Source organism: Anomaloglossus baeobatrachus, chromosome 5 (assembly GCF_048569485.1).
Source record: "Anomaloglossus baeobatrachus isolate aAnoBae1 chromosome 5, aAnoBae1.hap1, whole genome shotgun sequence".
NCBI lineage: Eukaryota > Metazoa > Chordata > Amphibia > Anura > Aromobatidae > Anomaloglossus > Anomaloglossus baeobatrachus.
Window position 1 is genome coordinate 268,154,218 of NC_134357.1, and position 22,612 is coordinate 268,176,829.

The 22,612-nt window shown below is 46.3% G+C and overlaps 1 long non-coding RNA gene across 1 annotated transcript in view; it reads left to right on the forward strand.

Annotated features, from left to right (window-relative positions):
- The window catches only part of LOC142309954 (uncharacterized), a 49,067-nt gene extending 26,664 nt beyond the window's left edge, over window positions 1–22,403 (forward strand). Inside the window, exon 2 of the long non-coding RNA XR_012754045.1 lies at window positions 21,453–22,403. This is a non-coding gene — a long non-coding RNA (uncharacterized LOC142309954). The remainder of the gene's footprint in view (window positions 1–21,452) is intronic.
- Window positions 22,404–22,612: the final 209 nt, after the last annotated feature.

A 22,612-nucleotide genomic window follows, 5' to 3' on the forward strand; every position in this document is an offset into this window, starting at 1 on the left:
ACAGCTCAGCTTTCTTTGTGACTGTAAAACCATTAGGCCAGAATCACACTTGCTAGTGCCTCGCGTGTAACTCGCGCGAGTCTCTCATTGAATCATCCGGCATGGACTCGCACTCTCCTGACAGGAGCGGGTCGGTTGCATGTATGTCTATGCAGCTGAGATGCTCCTGTCCTGAGAGTGTGAGTCCATGCCGGGTGATTCAATGAGAGAGACTCGCGCGAGTTACACGCGAGGCACTCGCAAGTGTGACTCTGGCCTTACGGTGAGCCTGCCACCGATCATTAAGTGTTTTTCAGGAGGAGGCACACACCTTGGTGAGTCAGGGCCGAGCTGGAGCTCGGAGCAGTTTTTTAGGCTCTTGCTTTCTTTATTGCTAAGGCAGAGTGAAGTTTCTCATCATTAAATCCGTGTGCGTAATAGGACAGGCTTGACATCATGCATAACTAATCATCCAGAGCATGATGTGTTTTCCTGTCAGTGATAGATAAACCCTTTCCACTTTAAAACCAGGAGGAACATCCTCTACGTTTTTAGTCCTATTGAGTGGAATTGTGCCATCCTGCCGGGCGTTAGCGGGTACTGCCAGCCCTGTATTCATGTGGAAATGTTACATGGCAGGAAAGATGGCTGTGTGCTGTTGTCTGCAATGAAAACTTGTGGGAAAAAATAAGGCATTATGTTAATAGGAAGCATGAGGAGCTTAACCATGCCCCCTGCGTGTCAGAACTAGGTCAGACTCTTTCCATGTCTAGTCTGTAAATAATATAGACCCTAAATATTCCACAGCAATGTGCCGAGACTGGCGGCAATGCCTCCATGACTCTCCGGGATATTGTTCCCCAAATCCCAGGTTTAACCCTCTCAGATGACGTTTTGGTTTCACCAATATTGTGTGCAGTTTTAATTTCTCACCAGAATATTCAGTCATTTGCAGACCTTGGGGCTGGTTCACACTTGGAGGAAATGCTGGGGAATACAGGAGAACGGGCGATATCTTAACAGCTCTTATTCACATTTTGTGTAACATTTCCACACGGGAATTGACCTGCAACACAAAATTTATATTTTTTTTTTTATTTTTTTTTTTTAAACACTGCATTTTCCAAAGTGTACAGAGCAGAGTTTTTTTTTTTTTGTTTTTTTTTTCTTTCAGATTTTTCCCTCTGAACTCTACTGGTAGACATCATTTGTAATCGGATACTAGTGTTGCAGATTTTGCTTCCGATCCGTAGCTATATCAACGAAAATAGGGTAAATGCTGTTTCTCTTCTGCCTTTTTATGGATTTTTTCATTGTTGTAAAAAAAATAATTAAACCCCACAAGTTTGATTTTGCACTCAAAAAAATAGTGGTATGAGTATTCATCTTTTCACATTGCTTTGCTTTGAGTGTAAATATCTTCGCCATCCCCCTGCGCTCGTGGTGATGTTTGCCTGGTCCTCCACCCGTCTCTGTTCCCTGACTTGCGCCAATGACTTGTCATGTCAATGTGGGACTATTGCTGAGCTGCAATACCTTTTGATAACTGAGGACAGGCATGGCAGTAATTGGAAGAAAGCATCCCTTCCAGTGAGCCCATACTTTTCTGAGGTCGGGGCCACACGAGGATCTACTGCGATCCTCTCATAACACCCAGCTCACACTGGCAGCACAGCAGGAGCCAAGTGTCATGTGAGTCACTGCGACTGAGGTCCGATCGTGCGACCGGACTTCCGTCCGCTGCGGGGGGCGGGCCAGTGGTGGGGTGGGCCAGCACGGAGGAGGAGAGGAAGGGATTTATCTCATTCTCTGCTCCGTTGCCGGCTATTGCCGTTCTCGCCCTGCACTCGCAGTACACCAGTGTACTGCGAGTGCAGTGCTATTTTTCTCTCGCCCCAATAGACTTGAATGGGTGCGAGAGAAACAAGAGTCCCATTACAGTCACAGCATGCTGCGATTGTTTTCTCGGTCCGATTAGAGCTGAGATAATAATCTCTCATGGGTGCTGGGACATAACCTAATATTGGTCCGAGTGGAATGCGATAAAACATCGCATTCCACTCGTTTCGATCTTCAAGCCGCGTGTCTTAAGCCTCGATGATGTGAAGGTATGGGCTCATGTTGTATATAGGGGACTATGCGAGAGCCTGTGTATGTGTCTATACATGTATGTATGCATATACTGTGTGTAATAAATAAATATATATTTTTTTTTTTTTTTTTTTTTAGGCAATACAATGTAAAATATAAAGGTGATTTTTACAAAAAAGGAAATTGGGCTGATGCAAGAGTTTTTGCACCCTGCTTGGTTAGAACCTAGTAGCACCCCCTCTGGCAATTATTGGCATGACAATTTTTTTTGTTTTTTGGGGGTTTTTTTGTTTTTTTTTTAGCAGCCATGAGTTTTTCACTTCTTTTTCATCCATTCTTCCTTGGAAAAGTCTTCCAGTCCTGTAAGTTTCCTGGGTCATCTTGCTTGCACTGCTCTTTTGAGGTCTAGCCACAGATGTTCAATGATGTTCAGATCAGGGGTCTGTGAGGGCCATTGCAAAACCTTCAGCTTGCGCCTTCTCAGTTAGTCTATGGTGGATTATGACATGTTTTTAGGATCATCATCCATTTGTAGGAACCATCCTCTTTTCAACTTCAGCTTTTCTACAGATGGTGTTATGTTTGCATTAAGATTTTGTGGAAATTTCATTGAACCTATTCTTCCCTCTATCTATAAAATGTTCCCCGTGCCATTAGCTCTATTTAGCAAGGGACACTGAAGGTGATTGTTCCAGGACGACTAAGGCTACATGCGCACGTTGCGTTCTCTGCAGTGCTGAAAAGGACGCACCCTCTGGCAGACTGGACTGGACACTGCGTTTATAAAATAAAATGCATTCACAACGCATGCATTTTGGATGCTTTTTCCATGTGTTTTGGATGCATTTTTGACAGTGCGTTCTCCTGGCAATTCAGCTCTGCTACATGCCAGCTGACAGCCGACAGAGTCGTGCGATGAGAATGAACTCGGGAGAACTGCACCCGACTTCATTGTCATACCGCAGCTGTGTCTGTGTGTGGCGTCCCGATTATCATCTTCACCGCACACATCCCGACATTACCACCGACATCCCCGCACACATCCCGACATTCACCGCCGACATCCCCGCACACATCCTGACATTCACCGCCGACATCCCGACACTACAGCCTTCATCATCACTGCACACACACATGCCGGCATTACCTCAGTGACGTCCCCGCTGACAGCGCGATTTACTTCAGTTGCTGCGTGGAGCTCAAGGAGCTGCGGTGTTCTACGGCTGCTCCTGTCAGCTTCATGTAGCAGAGCTGGATGTATCGCTGGACCTCTGGATTACGCTGGACCTGGAGGGGTATTTGGGGATTTTAATAAAGTGGTGAAAGAGGGTGTTGTTTTTTTTTCTTTGTTTTTTTTTGTCTTTTATTCCAAATAAAGGATTTTTTCGGGTGTATGTGTTTTATTTACTTTTACTTACAGGTTAATTATGGAAGGTATCTCGGGGAGACACCTGTCATGATTAACCTAGGACTTAGTGGTAGCTATGGGCTGCTGCCATTAACCCCTTATTTCCCTGATTGCCACCGCGCCAGGGCAAGTCCTGGGACTGTCGCATGTAATGGATTCGGCAATTCCGGGCGGCTCCTGGCTGATATTGTTAGGCTGGGGGGCGCCTCCATAACGTGGCGCTCCCCATCCTGAGAATACCAGCCTTCAGCCGTGTGGCTTTATCTTGGCTGGTATCAAAATTTGGGGGGGGGGGCACGGGCACGGGCACGTCTTTTTTTTTTTTTTTTAAATTTATTTTACTGCACGATGTAGATCCACACACCTGCGGCTGTGATTGGTTGCAGTCAGACATGCCCCCACGCTGAGTGACAGCTGTCTCACTGCAACCAATCATAGGTGCCGGTGGGCGGGGAAAGCAGGGAATACGAGATTGAATAATGAGCGGCCGGCATTTTCAAAAGCGGAAAAGCCGCCAGAGCAGTGTGAACGCCGTGCAGCGCCGGTGATCGGGGATCAGTGAGTATGAGAGAGGGGGAGAGACCGACCGGACAGAGAGAGGGATGGACAGACAGACAGACAGACAGACAGAGAGACCGACCGACAGAGAGAGAGATTTACCGACATCCACAGACAGAAATTGACAGACTGAAAAGACCCACATCATTGATTTGAATGGGTGGAGAACGCAGCTACAGCGCACAAAAGTGACATGCTGGCTTTTTTTTCCGCAGCGATTTTTGGGCATCCAAAACGCTGTGTTTTACAAACGCAGCGTGTGCATTGATTTTTTTCAGCTTTCTCATAGACTTTGCTGGGGAAGCTGAACGCATGCAGTTACGTGGAAAAAAACACAACGTGCGCACATAGCCTAATACCTCACAAAAATTAATTTTAAAGCTATAGCACCATGTGAGGAATAAATATAAAACTTAACCTTTAATAACTGGTATTTTTATATGGTTGGGGCGTTTTTGTACACATGGATTTTAAACAAATGACAAATGCCCTAAAGTGCACTGCGCGCACAAAATGCCCACGTATGGTGGCAATTATATCCCATTGTATGAGTGATATATCCCAGCTTAATATTACCACCCATAAAGGAATCAAAATAGTCAATCAAGCAGTAGACCATCAATATGTGTTAATAGCTGTGTGAGCCCATGAGGGAAACTGTGAAAATCACAAGGATGTTTCCACATGGACAGTGATCCAAAATGAGGTAATACCTCAATGGGCCCATGTGGGGGATTATACAGACTAACCAAAAATGCTTCCAAAACGACAATAGTCCAAATTAGTAAGCAGTATGTACACCCCTCATTCACAGAAAAACATTTCATGACAGAGATAGGACTGATCTTACCCATCCAGGTGTTTCCACTTTCCGTCACAGCAGATTTTGTCAGGTGGAGTCATAGGTAGGCATCAGGATCCGAAATCCAGGTCTATCTTGCCCTAGCACCCACCGACTCTCGCCCTTACAAGAACGGTCCACAACTGTACCTAGTCACTGTCCCTTTAGATGCCACCTGGCACGTTTCGTCCCTAAACGGGATTCATCAGGGGGGAAAAAAGCCATAAGTCCTCATAAACAGGGCTAATACTGGTGTTCAAACCCAGAAACACCAGGCTGCTGTAGATAGCCGGCCCCACTCACATTGACCTATAAATACAGTGATATCAAGGGCAACCAATGAAAGCTACGCAGGTGGTTTGTCATTCAGTCCACCTGCAGTGACGCTCACCACATGAGAGAGGGGTGAAACGCACGCCAGGTCTCCATTCCAGGTAGCGCTATACACGTGCAGCCAACGCCATGACAGCTGCGGGTTAACAGAAGCCTGGGTAATGCCTCCCGTCTGGATTAAGGTCCTGGAACGCAGCTGTGGAATGCATGGCGTCATAGTGGGTGGTAGAATATCAGCGTCATAGTGTGACGCAGGTGCCCGCCCACAATCTCCATGGTAACCCGCATCACAATACCGGCGAGCACTGAAACCACAGTCACGCCTACGGTTACCACAGTAACCAGTCTTATCGTTTGTAGAATGGCCTGCAGTCATAAAGCCACCTAAATCCAAGCCAGTGGCCAAAATGAGGCTGCAGGCACACAACTGTCAGCATCGGACTACAGATTCCACCTCTTAGCCCTCTTATACAGGGTGGTCCAAAAGTAGGTGGACAGTGTAAAGTGAAACTCACTCAGTTGCCCTTAGCAACTAATCAGATTCCACTTTTCATTCTTCAGACTCTGGAAAATGAAAGGTGTAATCTGATTGGTTCCTAAGGGCAACTGAGTCAGTTTAACAGATCCCGTTTTCACAGATAAATCTCCCCCAAATCTGTTTTCTTTTCAGATAATCAGATGACCCATAATGGCAAATAATTTAAATACAGATCAAAGAAAATGGGGGGAGCCATGTGTACTGTAGCCATGTGTACTGTTTCGGTGCACTAAAGTGGCTGTGAACTAGCCTATCCTCAATTGATCTCCCTTTTCTATAGGACACATGGGGGTATTCACCAATCTTTGAGTCAAGACCTTTAGGCTATGTGTCCACGCTGCGGATTTTGCCGCGGATTTACCGCGGATTTTCCGAAAATCTGCAGCAGCGGCACTTCCAAGCCATTTCAATGGCATTTTGGAAATGCTGTGTCCACGCTGCGGATTTTGCCGCGGATTTACCGCGGATTTTCCGAAAATCTGCAGCAGCGGCACTTCCAAGCCATTTCAATGGCATTTTGGAAATGCTGTGTCCATGCTGCGGATTTTTCCGCGGCGCATTTGCCGCGGATTTTGATCCGGAAAAATCTGCAGCATGTCAATTATTGTTGCGGCTTTTGTTGCGGATTTTGGGTATAGAATGGGGGAAAAAAAAAAAACCGGATCAAAATCTGCGGCAATTTCGCGGTAATCCGCGGCAAAAATAAGGTGTGGATTTGCCGCGAAAGTCGCGGATTTTCATGCAGAAAAATCCGCAGGTACATTCTACCGTGGACACACAGCCATATATATATATATATATATATATATATATATATATATATATATATATATATATATATATATATATATATATATATATATATATATATATATATATATACTTTAAAGATCCATATCTTAAAATACAAAGGAAATTTGTCCTCTAAAAGGTACAAAGTTGAAGAGATCATTTCATCTTCAGTTTAAGCAGGGCGGTGGCTCAGTGGTTAGCACTGCAGTCTTGTAAGGAGTTTGTAAATGTTCTCCCTGTGTTTGCATGGATTTCCTTTTGGGTTCTATGGTTTCCTCCCACACTTCAAAGACATACTGATAGGGAATTTATTTGGTGGGGACGGTGCATTTAATAGCAAGTGAGTAAAATAAATAAGTTGTTTAACTGTTCACAATAACAGTAATGTTTAACCAGTGGTGCCCAAACTTTCTTCATGTGAGGGATCGTAATGTGTATAGGCGGCTATGTGGGGTTCATATTGTGTATAGGCGGCTATGTGGGGTTCATATTGTGTATAGGCGGCTATGTGGGGCTCATATTGTGTATAGGCGGCTATGGGGGGCTCATATTGTGTATAGGCGGCTATGGGGGGCTCATATTGTGTATAGGCGGCTATGGGGGGCTCGTATTGTGTATAGGCGGCTATGGGGGGTACATTTCAGTGGGGCTTTTATAAGTAATGTCCGACAAAGTTAACGGTCAAGAAAAAACAGCTGAATGCATTCGTTCATGTTCTCTTATAGGAACTCTCTAATCTATCCCCACATGTGGTATAAAAATTTACTTGGGCTGGCGGAAGAAGAGCTGTAGGTTGCCCATCCCTAATCTGGAGCATTATTATCTTCTTTAGTGTAAACATGCTCCATATTGTTCCACTTAGAGATTATCGAGCAGGTTCACATTTCTTAACTTGTGCATTATTAATGTTACTGTAGAAAGTTAGAAAGTATCTCCTATTTGCTGTCTCGAAATCCACGGATTTGTGTTCCCCTGCATGACTGGACCTGTTCTTTTAATATTTGCACACTTTGCTGTATAATTTTTTTTATTATTAATTACAATTTTTATTGATATGACACAAGATGTGCAAACCTGAAATAAATTTCCACATTCACTTTTCAAAAGATTTAAATGTCTATACAGCATTTGAGAAAAGTAAGCCCTCCTGCTTAGATGCTCCTAAGATCCTCCTGTAGTTTTTGCGGGACCTGTGTTAGTGCTTTTTCACTGTGGAATTACGCTAAAAACGCATGTATTTTGCACATGACTGTGTTAAATAAAGGTTTTCTTTTTTTTTTTTGCAAAGCTAAATACCAGGAAGTATAAGAAGCAAAGTTCTGTTTAAAAACCAGGCATCATAAACCTAATAAAAATGCAAGTAATCTATTTTATCCAATTCTGCAAAATATCTGCAACATCAAAAACTCAATGTGGGAACTTAGCCTTTACAGGGGTGGTTCAAAGTAATTTTCGTTCTAATTCCCTATCTATTTAGTGCCATAATCTAAACTATTTTCTAATATACTTGGATTAAATATTCCTTCAGGTATTCTGATGAGTGGTCCTGCCAGCGAGAGAACACTTTCATTCTGCACAGGGACTAGCCCAGCCCTGGAAACAAGCATCACTGATGACAGTGTCGCGGGCGGAGGAGGGGACGCTGCGCTTTCCCACTGCTCGGGTCCGGCTGCCGCTGCTGCTGCGGCCGCTGCTGCTCGGTGGCTCGAGCGATGGGCCGGATCCCGGGGACTCGAGCGGCGCTCCTCGCCCGTGAGTGAAAAGGGGATTGGTTTTGGGGATTTATTGTCCGTGACTCCACCCACGGTTGTAGTGATTGTGTGGACACCACCGCTGCTCTGTATGGGGATCCCGGGAGCGGTGACGGAGCAGCTTTGTTGTTATTTCTCCCCTCCGTGGGTAGGGGGTTGGCTGGCCTGGTGATGGGGTAGGGGTGGATGGCAGGCCGGGTGCCGGGCCTGGTGAGGTGCAGGGTCGCGGAGGCAGCGCTGTGCCGTACGGCACGGTAGTACTCACTCAGCCTGAGACGTTGACACAGTTTTCGGTAAAACACACGGCTGGAAAGACGGTTCCCACGGACGGCTGCTGTTGCTTTTCCCCGGTAGTTAACGGTGACTGTCTCTTTCCCTGCACCTTGTGTATTGTTGGTAGCGATGGATTCCCACTGGTAACCCGCTCCCCGACTTGGATATGGGCCGGAGGAGCCCCTCTTTGCCCGCAGGCGCTGGCCCTGAGAAACTGGTGCCTTGGCGGTGGCGGTGTCTCTCTCATACGGTTGGACGGTTGCCTTCAATCGGGACTTAGTTGTTTGGAGACCCGGAGGTCAACTTCACTGACGGATTTGGCAAATTCACGGCGACTCCTAGCCTTGCCGGGATCCGAAAGGCCCCTGCCAATGGTGCTGGCTTCTCTTTGTAAACCGGTCCGGTACCGCCGGGCCACCACCCGTCCACTGTCCTTTCGGCAACCTCCGATCAGCCTCCACTGCAGACGGTCACCGCCGTCTGCTAACCTTGCTGTCTCAGTCCGGGGCACACACCCGGACCAACTTCAGGCTTTCAAAACTGTCACTTTTCTCCTCACACTTCCTCCTCCAAACTCTAACTCCAAAACTAATCTGCCTGGTTTTCCCGCCTCCAGGACTGTGAACTCATCGGTGGGCGGAGCCAACCGCCTGGCCCACCCCCTTGTGTGGACATCAGCCCCTGGAGGAAGGCAACAAGAATTTCTGGTCTAGCTTAGGTGTACCTAACCGGGGTGTAGGGTGTGGTGATGTCATTACCTGTGACCCCTGGCTTGCCCAGGGCGTCACATTCCCCCTTAGCAAAATGCAGACCGTCCGCGGGCTGCCCGTCCAACACCGGTTTTATTTTTCTGAAAAAGATAAAAACATACATACAAGTAGAAGAACATCATCCCACAATGGGAGGCACTTTTCTTAAACGTTGCAAACGGTTTTAACGGTTGCGGCTTCCGCTCTCACCCACCCAAGTAACCTGGCCCTGATGCTGCCCCTAAGAAACAGGCAGCACCCCTTGACCCCAGTTCTGCACCAAGTTACCCGAGCGGGATCTGTCCTTTCCAGGGGACCCACGTCCATGGGGAGTCACTGGAACCCCCAGAGGGTAGCCACCGGTTCCTGTGGTGGCTGGGCCCCAGCCTGCTCTACTGCGGGCCCTCCCTCCAATCTGCCTCTCCGGAGGCGGCAACGGTGGAAGCTGCAACAACATTTTTATTTACATTCCACAAGTTTGTGGTTGCCCTGCAAGTTCACGGGCTTGTCCGTAAGGAGTCCCTTACGCAACTTTTCAATCGGTCCCCACGGGGACAACGGTGCTGGCAACGACCGGTTCAATCAGCCATAATCAGGTTAACTTCGGTTGATCACTCATTTTCAAAAACTTTCAAAAACCTTTAACATACACTGGTGGTCCCAACGGGGAACTGTGACAACGGTGCTCTGCTGCCATCACTGTGACTCTTCTGTGTCTACTGGGCCCTCTGCCACCAGCATATCAAACATACAGTGACAGGCTTGCTGGGACATGGGCGCCCGGTATCCATTCCCACCATTACGCGCGGTGTAATAAACTACCGGTTCTCCCACATAGCGGAGACACTCACTTGCCTCCTCACCTTCAAGGGCGGGTTCAGCACCAGAGCTGGAATCACCATCACTTGCATCTGCGTCAGGCGGGTTGCCGCCAGCTGCTGCAGCTTCCTGGCCTCCAGTATCCAGCACATCAGATCCCTCCGCAGTAGCACGGGGCAGCAGGTCAGGCGAGTTTACACCGAGGCGCCCCATAAGTAACGGCAAGGGTGATGCATAGGTCGAAACCAGGCCGGGCCCCTCAGCCGCAGCGGCCGGTCCTGGTAGGACATAGGGACGTGGGTCACCAGTCGACTCTGTTACATCTGTTCCCCTCCCGTACATCGGGGCAGTTGCAATCAGCATCTCCACCTCGTTGGTCCACTGCTCAATCATCCGGAATATTTGATCCTGCTGACGTTGGTGGAATTTAATCACCCGGGCCTTCATCCATGCCACGGTCCCGGGCTCAGGGTCTGGCGCAATCACTGCCGGGGCATCTGGCACATTTTTGTTAAGGGGCCGCGGTCCTAGCGGTTTCCCCGGGAGGGATTCAGGGACGTCCTGGGCGTCTGCAGCCGGTTGGTCCGCCGGGGCGGATTGGCAGGGTATCGCTACCGGTTGTGGTGGCAGCGGACCTAGTGGCGGGGCGGCAGCAGCTAACACGGGTGGCGGGGAGAGAGGCAGGGTGAGCGGATGCGGGCCGGGATCCTCAGCTTCAGTGGCCGATCCCTCAGGAATACAGGGGCGTGGGTCTCTTACCCGCTCCTCCAAATCCTCTTCCACCTCGCATCTCCGCATAGCAGCCACCACGTCCGCCATGTCGGTCTCCCACTCCTCTAGGAGGAGCTGCATATGGGCTTGCAGACGGTTGCTCAGCGGGATGGTCCGGTCCCTCAGCCACGTCGCCGTGCCGGGAGCGGGGGCTTCCTCGTTGGGAGTTGAGTTATTCATCTTGGTAGTGAGGTCTTCCAGGAACCCAATATCGCTGCAGAGTCCTTGCGTCCCTGCCTTTATAGCCGCGGCTACATGCGACCAGTCACCATTTCGTCCCCCTTAGCCTCTTTCCGGCTCCTCCTCTATCGGGGCGGGGTTTTGGCATTCGCACCTCCACTACTCAAGGAGACGCTCGAGCGGGAACTTTTCGCGCCAAAGATGGCGGCTTCTGAAATTTTCCGGCCGGACACCTCCGGCGGTAACAAGGCGCACCTCTACCCACCGGCAGAGCGGTAAGATCCTGTTCGTGACGCCAAGTTGTCGCGGGCGGAGGAGGGGACGCTGCGCTCTCCCACTGCTCGGGACCGGCTGCTGCTGCGGCCGCTGCTGCTCGGTGGCTCGAGCGATGGGCCGGATCCCGGGGACTCGAGCGGCGCTCCTCACCCGTGAGTGAAAAGGGGATTGGTTTTGGGGATTTATTGTCCATGACGCCACCCACGGTTGTGGTGATTGTGTGGACACCACCGCTGCTCTGTATGGGGATCCCGGGAGCGGTGACAGGGAGCAGCTTTGTTGTTATTTCTCCCCTCCGTGGGTAGGGGGTTGGCTGTCCCGGGGCCCGGTGATGGGGTAGGGGTGGATGGCAGGCCGGGTGCGGGGCCTGGTGAGGTGCAGGGTCGCGGAGGCAGCGCTGTGCCGTACGGCACGGTGGTACTCACTCAGCCTGAGACGTTGACACAGTTCTCGGTAAAACACACGGCTGGAAAGACTGTTCCCACGGACGGCTGCTGTTGCTTTTCCCCGGTAGTTAACGGTGACTGTCTCTTTCCCTGCACCTTGTGTAATGTTGGTAGCGATGGATTCCCACCGGTAACCCGCTCCCCGACTTGGATATGGGCCGGAGGCGCCCCTCTTTGCCCGCAGGCGCTGGCCCTGAGAAACTGGTGCCTTGGCGGTGGCGGTGTCTCTCTCATACGGTTGGACGGTTGCCTTCAATCGGGACTTAGTTGTTTGGAGACCCGAAGGTCCCCTTCACTGACGGATTTGGCAAATTCACGGCGACTCCTAGCCTTGCCGGCATCCGAAAGGCCCCTGCCAATGGTGCTGGCTTCTCTTTGTATACCGGTCCGGTACCGCCGGGCCACCACCCGTCCACTGTCCTTTCGGCAACCTCCGATCAGCCTCCACTGCAGACGGTCACCGCCGTCTGCTAACCTTGCTGTCTCAGTCCGGGGCACACACCCGGACCAACTTCAGGCTTTCAAAACTGTCACTTTTCTCCTCACACTTCCTCCTCCAAACTCTAACTCCAAAACTCATCTGCCTGGTTTTCCCGCCTCCAGGACTGTGAACTCCTCGGTGGGCGGAGCCAACCGCCTGGCCCACCCCCTTGTGTGGACATCAGCCCCTGGAGGAAGGCAACAAGGATTTCTGGTCTAGCTTAGGTGTACCTAACCAGGGTGTAGGGTGTGGTGATGTCATTACCTGTGACCCCTGGCTTGCCCAGGGCGTCACAACAGCAGTGACTGTGGCCTCTGCTCCCAATGACCCTTCGTTTCAACAAGGGGAAGGGAAGAGGCTGCAGCAGTGACTGTGGCCTGTGCCAACTGATGACGCTTCATTTCAGTGAGAAGGGGGGGAAAAGGCTGCAGTAGTGACCGTGGCCTCTGCCCCCGATGGCCCTTCGTTTCAACAAGGGGAAGGGAAGAGGCTGCTGCAGTGACTGTGGCCTCTGCCCCCTTGATATATGTGCTTATAAATTGGGCCTGCGAGACGTGCTCTTACGAGTCCCCTAGTCCACTTGGTATGGAATCCACCAGCTTGATGCCACATACGCTGCTCAATGTGAAAACATAGACAGCTTTTCTGTTAAACCCCTAAAAATTGTAGCTGGGAGAAGCGATCCCATCTAACATGGAGTATTTTCTCAGTGTCTTGAATGCTGACAAACACTTCTGTGCTGCCTTTAGGCAGGTAATAAATCTCAGATAGTAATGATATGTCTGAGCAGATCATTTACTGCGGAGCGGAGGAAGGATAGAATATGGAGGTTTGGTGTGACTAGGTGTACGCAGGAAAACAAATGGTTTCAGTCATAGGGATAACCAGGTTTACAAAATCTTTATTTTCTGTTACGGATTAAAGGAGATTAAAAAAAATGTTACTCTGTAGTATTTTTAGTAGGGATGGGAAGATCTATTTGCAGAACTCCAACCCATCGGCCAGGTCTGTAATTTGTCAGCCTAGGACAGGAGGACTGCGAGTCTCCTCTTACCAAATTTATACATCAAATTCTAAATAAAGGGAGGAACCCAATTATCAAAAAACCATAAAGAAATTCCTATATTAAAAATATCAATTTTTATTAGTCATTTTCTAAAAAACTGTCAGTGCAGTCAAAAGAGGAATAGCCACTTAAAAGTGGTTGGGCGGGTGAATGGGAGACACGTGCGCCAGATGTCGATATTGAGGATATAGGCAGGGGAGGGGGGGCCTATCCTAGCCCTATGAATTTCCCCTACCTACCAGCGGAGTGTAAACACCCTAACACTCGGTGCCCCCGCTCCTCGGCGGCTGTCCCTTACTGTCCCTCCAACCATAAAACCACCATCACCAAATAGTGTACGTGAAAAAACAATGCAGGTCGAAAAAACCTAAAAAGTCTGGTATGCAGTTTTGTTAATACATATGAAATCAAGTAGTTCCCCTATCAGGGTGAACCATAATCACAATAGTTCCCTTAAGGATGACCAGAAGGTACTCCCATCCCAGAGGACACAAGCCTAAATAGTCTGGGTAACCACTCTATATTGTTAATACATGTCAGGTCAACATACATATGTAATCAAGTAGTTCCCCTAAGAGGGTGAACCATAATCACAATAATTCCCTTGAGGATGATCAGAAGGTACTCTCATCCCAGAGGACACAAGCCTAAATAGTCAGGGTAACCACTCTCTATTGTAAATACATATCAGGTCAAGTAGTTTCCCTCTCAGGGTAAACCCAAATTGCACTAATTTCCTTCAGGATAAACAGGCTGTACTTCCATCCTACAGGACATGTTAATACAAATACCAGCCCAAACAACTGCACACCAATCTCAGGTTAAAATATTTAACATTTTGGAATGATTAAAGTACTTATTATATCCCTTGTCATGTTATATCATAATATTTATCTCACAATGATTAAAGTACTTATCATGTCACTTAGCATATCATCTCAGCATATCTCAACGCGTTTCTCCCTCAGGATGTCTGGGGGTTCATCAGGAGATTTTCAATCTGTAAAGCCGATCTCACAATGGAGGAACGGTTGCTGTGCCTGGTAACGCCACTCTGGACCACAAGAATCTGGGTCCTAGCTCATTAGTGGTATCAGAGGTAATGCCTCATTTGGCCATACACCACCTCCACTTATATCAACTCGATCAGTGCCATTTTACCCCGCCCCCATGAGACTTACTGTCCATGATATTTTCAAGCGCCGCGCCATTCTGCCGGCGGTCACTTCCGGTTTGAAGTCTATGTGACGTAGGACCGGAAATCAATATTCCCCACCAGGCCTTGCACACACTTCCAGGCCTCCGACGTCACACCGGAAGTTACGGCACATGGACCGCACATTGCGTTCCACTTGTCAGGAACGCCCTCATAAAAACCAGAGGGTCACATGTAGTGGGAGGATAATTGGCTAATCACAAGACTTTACAAAAGTGGAACGCACACTGCGTTCCACTTGCAAAAGACGCCCTCATAGCAACAAGAGCGTCGCCTGTAGTGGAGGCTAGTCACGTGACTCACGAGTAAGATAGGGCTATTCATATAAATAGAGAAATAAGAAAGGTGCGATATCATTGTATCGCCACAAAATTAACCATTGCTCGTCCTATAGGGACAATAAGCACATAGACATCAGATATCAACATATGTATGTTGACCTGACATGTATTAACAATATAGAGTGGTTACCCAGACTATTTAGGCTTGTGTCCTCTGGGATGGGAGTACCTTCTGGTCATCCTTAAGGGAACTATTGTGATTATGGTTCACCCTGATAGGGGAACTACTTGATTTCATATGTATTAACAAAACTGCATACCAGACTTTTTAGGTTTTTTCGACCTGCATTGTTTTTTCACGTACACTATTTGGTGATGGTGGTTTTATGGTTGGAGGGACAGTAAGGGACAGCCGCCGAGGAGCGGGGGCACCGAGTGTTAGGGTGTTTACACTCCGCTGGTAGGTAGGGGAAATTCATAGGGCTAGGATAGGCCCCCCCTCCCCTGCCTATATCCTCAATATCGACATCTGGCGCACGTGTCTCCCATTCACCCGCCCAACCACTTTTAAGTGGCTATTCCTCTTTTGACTGCACTGACAGTTTTTTAGAAAATGACTAATAAAAATTGATATTTTTAATATAGGAATTTCTTTATGGTTTTTTTGAGTCTCCTCTTACCACCTGACATTCTCGCCTCGTCTTGTGATTAATCGGGCTGGTGTGACATCATCTTTACTGCATGACACTCGCGTATCGGGGTGTGATTATTGGGATCCATAGCAATCTTCAATGTAGAAGACTAATAGTGCGTACCCATGAATAGGGGTTGTGAGACGTTCTGGATGCAGCGTATTCTCGCTGTATTCTGTGCATGAGACCTGGGTGTCTCTGCTCGAGAAATTGACAAGATGCGGATAGGAAATGCAGGTCTGTTTAAGCAACATTTAAAAACAAAAAAAAGTGGGCATGAGATTTTTATTAATGTGCTGTGCTTGTACTGTACTACACTACTAATCCTGATTGTGGGCACGTACCCTAACCGCTCTCTGTATTAATAAAAAATAATAGTAAATTGGACCTTGTGCTGCTCACGCTCAGTCTTTAGTAGAGATTCGTACCGAACACAGACTTTAACAAAGAACAGAGATCGGGTGCTTTATGTATGCAACCCACTCGTACAAACATCGCTGTGCTCGGACCAGTGCAAGCCGCTTCAGTGTTCACACTGGTGGTAACAGCATGATCGGATGTAGTGTGCACCCCAAAAGAACCATGCCCATCCTCCCCTGGAGGTGATCTGTATATGGCTGGCTGCATGTGGGCGGAGACCTGAACTGACCAATTAGTGACTTCAAATAAAAGTTCAGGTCAAGTCCAAGTTCCAAGTCGAACCTTATAGTCCGGCTGCACCCACCGAACCGATCTTCTGCAATGAGTCCGCCCCATTCAGATGGCAGACAATGCTAAGATTGGCCACTGGTCTCCTGACCTTGACAGTCTCGTGTATGTATATGATCCTGTCATGTTCTGATTAGGAGACCCCAGTCCAGTCTGTGCACTGCGGCCCATAGTCTGATCGTGATACATGTGCATCTGAACAAGATACACCAGGTTGTGAAAACCTCTGTATACCTCCTCAGGTTTTCTACATAAATCTTATGGCAGAAAATTGCTACACCCCTACTTTAAAATATGGGATATCCAAACAAAGAGTCTCATGGTTATACCTTAAGGTCTCATGTGGGTCATACTGGAAAGGGTATACTTTAACCCTCCAGTATGGCCACGAGACAGCACACTCCAAAAGTATGTAATAAACAAAAGCACTAGGAGTTTTTATGGTGCAAATATAGAAAATGTATTTCAATGTCAATAAATAACAAAGGATAAAGGACGTATAGAGCACAGAATCAGAGAATTAAATACCTGGGTCCCGTAGACCACAATTATAAATACTTGTAAAAAATTAATATAGTGGGACAAGATTTTTAGAAAGGCTAAGTGAATTTCACAATGAATTTAAATACCAGGCCAAGCACAGAAAATGATCTGTCTAACAAACCCTTATATAATAAATAGGCTATATGTGGTGTAGTTATGAGGGTCAGCAATCATTACATTAGCCAATATGAAAAAGTGGGTTTAAATGAGGTGCTTGCCTGTTCACAGCGGTGGTGCAGGGGAGTCAAGTCAGAGGAAAACCTCCACCCAGGTCCCGTGGACCCCAGCCGTGCAGTAGTCAGAGTGATAGGACTTTGCCACAAAAGGCCCACATGGAGTAACATGTATTTTAATAGATAAGGCAAAACATTCCAGGTAATCCACTTAAATGAACCCTTGAGGCTCGTGAACCCTTGAGCTGTGTGTAAAATAAACTAGAAATACACAGGGTCTCAACAGCAGCTCATATTCAGAGGTTAGTTGTGGGTTAAGAATGGAACGCTTACCTAATTTCAAAGGTGGTGCTGGGGAGCCAGACCAGAGGGGACCTCCGACGGCTGTTTCGCGATATACTACCGCTTCTTCCGGGAGGAGTGAGTGCCTCCACGGGACCCAGGTATTTAATTACCTGATTCTGTGCTTGTTACGTCCTTTATCCTTTTAAAACATGAGCACCTATGGGTGACAGCTGCCACTGTATGCCTGTGCACGAGATCTGTCGTAGGCGGCTAAGAAGGGATAACCAGTCTTTGAGTCTAGCTAAATGAACACCTTTTGTATGGCATGGAGGCTTTTACACAAACACTACATACATAAACATCTGGGTGATGGTTCTAATACCCCCCCACCCCCACCCCAGCAGACTATAACCACTTCCATTATTCCAGAATGACTTTTCTTTTCTTTTTTTTTTTTACTACTATATTGAAGTTTGGTTGCAGGGACTTTCATCTGTAATCTCGGCAAGCCCGTTAGTGAGGTTGGCCATTGATGTTATGCTAATAGACAAGGCCTGCCTTCTAGTGTGGGAACCAGTTATTCCCTAATATTCTCATTTGGATTTATACTGGAGATCACAATTAGAGAACAATGTATGATCTACATTGAAATTGTCTCTCCAGGAAAGGAAATAAACCCTAGCGCCACCTATTGGAAGTAGCAATCCTAAAAGGCACAAGTGGCCTTCTAACAAGCCTTTTCATATGACCTAGGATATATGCCAGATCAGAATCCCAATTTGCAGACACGGTGTTTCTGGGTGATTGCCCCTCGTCAGTGCAAAGTGTGGGTAACTGATCTGGCTTATGAGAAGCTTTGTGGGGATCACGGGGGAAGACTATTCTCCTTACGGAGCCCTGACAAACCAGTCTCGCTGTCAGTGGTGAGGGGACTTATAGCTGCCATGCCCTGCTGGGAATTATTCAAATTGTCTCTCCAGGAAAGGAGACAAACTCTAGCGCCACCTATTGGAAGTAGCAATCATAAAAGTCACAAGTGGCCTTCTAACAAGCTCTACAATGATCTACATTGGACATTTGAAGGGTTTTGTTTTTTGTTTGTTTTTTTTTGGTAAGGGGTATACCATGCCACTAGAACAGGGTTTTACAAAAGATCCAAAGTTTATCAACATAACCTTTTATTTTGCTCAAAACGTGATGATAATTAAAGAACAATGACTGTAGCAATGAGATTATAACTAAAATTTCTGAAGGTAATGACCGTCACCAATCAGTAGGAAGTGTACAGGCCTTTGCTTTGAATGACTTCAACACATCTGTGGCCACAGGACATCACTAGTCTCTCACTCTGCTCTGATGTGATTTTGGACCACTTTTCTTCCTGTCTCTTCCACAGTTCTTTTGACTGTTGTGGGTTTCTTCGCTATAACTTTGTCACCAAAGATTTTCCATAGGTTTTCTATTGGGTTTAGATCTGGGCTGGACATTTTATTGTATCAATGTTTTCTGTTTCAAGGAACTGCTTTACACGTTTTGCTGTGTGACAGGGGGCATTGTCCTGCATGTGTTGTTGAAGGTCCTGATACACACTTGCATTCATTCTGCCATGTAGCTGTATGAGAGGTCCAACTCCTGCTGCAGAAAACATTCCCGAAACTAAGATACTTCCTCCACCACCTTTCACTGACTTAACACATTTTGGGTTCAGTTTTTCCCCAGTTTGTCGACGAACATAATGTTTCCCATCAGACCCAAATAAATTAAACTTGCTTTCATCACTAAAATGAACTGTGGATAAGTCTCCCCTGTCCACACAACATGCTTCTCACCAAGGGTGAATCTATCCTTTTTGATTCTTTCTGCTAATGAGGATTGGTTGCTACAGGGTGGGCTTTCAGTCCAAATTCTCTTAAACGGCGTGACACTTTATCATGATGACAGATCCTTACCCTGTTCAGTGCTGAACTGGCAAGGAATTCCAGCTGCAGTGTTGAAATGGTAACCCATAGATATTTCCGCATTATCCTGTCTTCTCTTGCATTTGTCTTTTGAGGGCGACCAGCCTTCTTGGGGGGACTTGAAATTGTTTGTTGTAAAGATCAATATTCTCAATCACAGACTTGGAACAACCAACTTCTCCTGCTATGGCTAATAGGGTCACCCCTTTTGGCCTTCATCTGGATAACCTGTTGTCTGAGGGTTTCAGTCACTTTTAAACGGCACACCATTTTTCCAAAGTTGGTGCAAACTGTAAAGTTGGGCTGCCAGATAAATAGACTTTGTCAGATAATTAAGGAAAAAAGCAGCAGGTGCCAGATTAACACCAATAACTTGCAGGAACCTGAAAGTGTTCTCTAATTTTTGATCAGTTTCTTTTTCATTTAGAATAAATTTAGTTTATGAAATATGCTTACAATACTGCTAGGTTACTCATGTTAGGTTATAATCACATAGGACTACACAATGGCCGTAACATTTAGGAAATTGTGTGTTCTCTAATTTTGATCTCCAGTGTTGGTGATCATTGTGCGGTTGCTGGGAAGGCGTCTTTGGACATGTATCTTACACATTGAACCATTAGGCTTCCTGATGGTTAATGTAGGATTCCAGAAAATTTCCATACCTCCAAAGTCCACTTTGGCCCATTCGAGTCAATCCTTAGAATTTCTTATGGTCCTCAGACTTTTTTTTTATATCTCGTCCATGATGGCTTCAATGGACAGTTCTGCTTCAGAGCATTATGGACTAATCTATAGTAAATGTTCCAACCAAGAATTGATAACTGTATCAGCTATGGATATCAACACTTGGCTTTCACATTCTGTGACCTTGAGTTGGCATATGCCTGAGCTTTTTTTTTTTTTTTTTTACCTCAGTAATACGTCTTAAAGTAGAATTAGTTGACTCCAGAAATTTGAGGGCACTGGTTTCTACAGCTGACTGTAATGCTTGAACCCCCTCATTAGTAGGGGTGTTTTCTGACCCGTGGCCATATGTATATATGTCACTACATTTTGGTTATACTGCTATTTTTATTTTTCTGCTTTCGGGTAGGATATCCCGAGTTCCTCTTTATCAACAAGAGCTCATGAACCAAGGACTACAGCTTTATTTCTTCTCAGTAGGCCGCCATGTACAGACTTAAAGAAGCTTTTATTTTCTGCCTCGTCCATAGTTGAATGTTTGACTGAACAAAGAAACATTACAATCTGTGAGTTTTTGATCTATTGTCAGAGGTAGACTTGGAGATATTTCAAATAACTCTAAGGCAAATTGTTGTAGCAAAACAGTGGAAAAGTCCAGCAGGATATTGGCATATAAATAAAGCGCTATGGGCGTCAGGAAGACCTCATGTGGTCTGCTGAATTAATGTTCTTTGCCTCATAATTTAATAACATAGAGCAGTGCTTCACTCGAAACCAGACTAAATGTAACAGGTTCAGTCACATCTGAAAACATCATACAAAAAGGTACTGTTTAGAAAACCTACAAATTCCTACAAAAAAGGCCAGAACCTTGAAGGATCAGATTGTAAGAAGCCATTATACCCCTATGGGAGACAAAAATTTCTTTGGGATTAATAGGGGCCCAAGGTGGGGTTCCCGGTCCTGTGGGGACTGTGGGGCTTGCCCACAAATGGAGCGTGTGGTGGAGTTCTGGGACTCATCTCGGGAACACACGTATAAAATCGTACATTTTATCAACTGCCGATCCTCTGGGATCGTGTATTGGGCAAACTGTCCTTGCGGACTGATTTATGTTGGATTGACCACCCGAGAATTCCGGGTGCGTATTTTGGAGCATATCCGAGATATTAAAAATGCTGCAAAAATACACAAACCGGAAGAAATTAGTCTCTTAAAAAAACATCCCAAAACACTTCAAGGACAAACATGACTGTAATTGGCGGATGTTAAAATTCCGGGGCATAGAGAAGATCCATCTGGGGATAAGAGGGGGAGACTTTAAAAATCTATTACATCAAAAAGAAGCACGGTGGATAATAACTTTGGATACTGTTAAACCTAAGGGACTAAATGATGCTATTAGTTATAAGCCCTTCTTGATCTAATATCTTGGCTTGGCTCATGGTGCTGTACTTTTAATGGGTGGTTGCATCTCTGGCTGCCTGTCATTTACCATATGTTTTAATTATGCAATTTTTTTATATACTTTTTTTTTTTTTTTTTTTTTTTTTTTAGATATGGCTGCTTATGTCCTGGATACCTATTCCATATAAGGGATCTAACTAGTGATCTGCTGCATAGAAGTTGAATTCATCTGATTTGAGGACTCCTCGAATAGAACAAACTGATCCCGTGGATTCAATATAATGACATTTGGTTATATGTTTAATGTTACTGCAGTAATCATTTGTATGCCCTTCCTGTAACCCTTTTTAAAAATGGCGCTCATGGCCTCTGTCCTGTGCGCGCGCGGTGATCTGATCCCCTCTCCTCCTCTCTGTTGGACGACCTATTGGATGCTCATTGTGTGCGCATGTGCACGATGGGTTCCGGGACGCCGAACGCGGTGGAGGATGGGCATCTGTTCACCGCAGCGCGCCGCCATAGGACGGTAAGTCTGACCTGCTGGGGTTATAAGCAGCCGTACACATCACACCTGCACCTCCCAACGAAGCGGTTGCGAAACGCGTCGAGGTGCAGGGCGGTGTGTATGTGCACAGTGTCCGAGGGGTCACCTGGGTAGGTTATTCAACTTGTACCGTTCCTGGGTGCTCTGCCTTCTTTCATGTATGACAGGCTCTGGTATTCTGAGGGTCTGTTAGCAGGCAGTATAAAAGCTGATATTTTCTTAGTCACTTGAGTGGCTTTATTGTCTGTGTATTGCTTATACTTACAATTGGTAACATTTATAACGATTGGTTAGCCAATTTGATATAATTCACTGACGATTGCCTTTTCTTATGACTAAATATACTTGTATCTTGATATGTCTATTCACATTTTATGTATGAAGGCATGTGATGATTATTGTTGATATGTTACTTGGACTCTGTTTCAGACACACCTCCCTGCTTCATTGCAGTTTTTATATATGTGCACGATTCTGTACCTTACTCTCTGTTTGCATCCTTGTAATATTTTGATAAAATTTTGTATGGAATAAAGAACATTCTTAATAATTTATAATGGTTGATATCATATTTATGACAATTGAGAGAAATATGGAGGTCTTTTGTAGGAATTTGTACGTGTTGGTGACTTTCCATATATGAATTATGAATATGGACCAGGTTATTCATATATTACTGTTTAGAAAACCTACTGAAAGATCCTTCTTAAAGGGAATCTGTCATCAGGTTTTTTTTTCTACCTCATCTGAGAGCAACATAATGTAG